Raw genomic sequence first — 2,610 nt, 5'->3', positions numbered from 1 at the left:
CTGTAAGGACGGGAAAAGAGAAGAATATCAGCCAAAGCTATAGCAGACTAAAGGTGATTCCTTCATTTCTCTTTCCTCCTCCCCACTAAAACTGGTTCTAAAATAGATAAATAAGTTTCTTATGTCCTACTTTTCCTCCCAGGATAAGATAAGAACCTAAAGCATTCAAGCACTTGAATCCATGGCAATTAGATTTTCACAATAAGCAGTAAGTTAAAAAAACTCACAATCAATCCCTTTAATTACTCTATATATCTGATGAATGGTCAATAATATAGTGTTTGTTACAGTGTACTGGGGAACTTGGAGCCATGAAAAGAAAAAATACATGTTTACATTTTTGTTTTGTGTAACAACCTCCTCACATATGATTTAGGTAAAATTTTGTTCTTCAAGCTTCCAAGGGAGTGCCTGACTTTCCACTTGCACTCCTGCATTAGGAGAAAGTTGAAAGCAGGAGAGAAATAAACCATTTCCACAGCATAAAGAGGGCACTAGCAGTGTTAGTGCAGGTTTGTGTCCTGGGCCACTGCAGCTATTGACTAGACTGATTTGCAGGCTGGACAAACCAAACTTGAAACCACCATTCCTAAGCTACTGTGTGTAATAAAGACAAAGAACTGACTCAAAAACATCGCAAGGGGTTTTTTTGCAAGAGAGTAACTGAGCAACACAGGAGCAGAGTCTTGTTTTGGGTTTGTTCAGGGCAATGTAAAACAATGCACTGATAAGACTAACTAAAAATGAATAAAAGAAACACCATATTGTAACTAGCCCAGAAGCCCCATGCATTTTAGGCATGGACTTCCTCCAAAGTAAGTATTTCAAAAACCCAAAAAACCTCAAGTAAGTGTTTGAGATAGTGGCTATAAAAACAAAGAGCATTAAGCAATTAAACACCTTACATAAACTATCAAAAAACCCATCTACAATAAAACTCCTAAAAATAAAAAGCAACAAATACCAGTTGCCACCTCAACAGTGCACTGCCAACAGTACAAAACAGCTCAAAATGCCATAATCCCCATCCACAAAATAATCCATAAACTAAAAGCCAAAAAAATACTCAATAAAACCCACTCACCCTTCAACAACCCAATTTAACATACACAAATCTAAAAACCTAAAAATTTATTGTAGACTATCATACCTTAAATAAAGTAACTCCACGGCTAAGCACTACCCTACCAAACATACCAAACTAAAACTCCAACACAAACAAAAAATCCAAAACAACAAAGTATTATACCAGTAATAACATCGCCAAGGCATTTTTTAACATCTAACACATAATCAAAAAATAAAAAAACCTATGCTAATTACATTTTAAGTATACTTCCTCTATAATAAACTAAAGCAATCAATAACATTAAATCATAATCTCTCAAAACAAAAACCTTCATATATTTTTAATCCCTGAACTTTTAAAACATTTTAATGCCTTTTTAATCCCTAAACTTATTCTCTTATCCAAAAATAAATTTTATCCCTAACACAATTTTTACAATAAAAAATATACAATACACCTAACTACCCCAAAAATAAAAACACAATCCCACCATCTACCATAAACTTATCCAAACTACACAAAAAAAATTAAAACTCTAAACCATCCACAATACATCAATAAGATCATTATATAATAAATAAATCAAAAAAATATTTTAAAAATCATCCAAGTTCTCAAAAAAAACCAATTTCACCATCAAAAAATAACATTTAAAAACTTTAAAAAATCAAGCTCCTAAAAATAAAAAACAAGATAAACAACATCAAATTCCCACCAACATCATCAAACTCACATTTCCACCAACCAACAAAAACAACCCACAAACTTTCCTAAACACTATAAACTTTTAAAAAATACATATTTCTAAATACAACCAAATTATAAACCCTCTCTACCTAATCACCCACAAAAAACTACTTTCCAATTAAACCCTAAACAACAAGCCTTTACCCAAATCAAACAAAAAACCACTCATACAATAACCCTTAACCCAATCAAATCAAAACCAAATATAAAAAACATGCTCTACTTTACAAATAAAACCCATAATCTATCCTGAAGCCTTTACCAAAAAAATACCTAATAAAACTCAGAATCAACGAATAAAATTCCAAAACCAAAATTACAAAAAATGTAAAACCAAATACAATCAAAAAAAAAAATTTACAACCTATAAAAAGATCCAAGCCACCTCAAAAATAATCAACATCAAAATACAACATCCCAACATCCCAAATGCCAATACTAAAATAAATATTCAAAACAAAAATTCCCTCTACCCACCATATCACCAATACCACATGAAACAAATAAATTACACTCATCACACAACACTCCCATATTAAAAACACTAAATCACTCTAAACTTCTAAAAATAATTTCAATTTAACCTAAATATAAAAACTTTCATCTCATAAACAAAAAAAATGAAAAAGAAATAACACAAACTAAAAAAACACCATCCAACCAACCACCAACAAAAAAATTACTTTACACTCTTTTTACTAAAAATGTGTAAATAATTCCTATCACATTATAAAAATAGTGAATTCTTATTGATATAATAGTTCTTACCACATTATAAAAATAAAGCTAATAAT

General features: G+C 30.7%; 1 protein-coding gene across 6 annotated transcripts in view; it reads right to left on the bottom strand.

The window, feature by feature from the left end:
- The window catches only part of USH2A (usherin), a 382,808-nt gene that overhangs the window by 1,234 nt on the left and 378,964 nt on the right, over positions 1–2,610 (bottom strand). The gene's annotated exons all lie outside the window — the stretch shown is intronic.

Source organism: Zonotrichia albicollis, chromosome 3, assembly GCF_047830755.1.
Source record: "Zonotrichia albicollis isolate bZonAlb1 chromosome 3, bZonAlb1.hap1, whole genome shotgun sequence".
In the NCBI taxonomy this organism is placed as follows: Eukaryota; Metazoa; Chordata; class Aves; order Passeriformes; family Passerellidae; genus Zonotrichia; species Zonotrichia albicollis.
The sequence above is the reverse complement of the archived record's forward strand: the minus strand, read 5'-3'. Positions and strand labels throughout refer to the sequence as shown.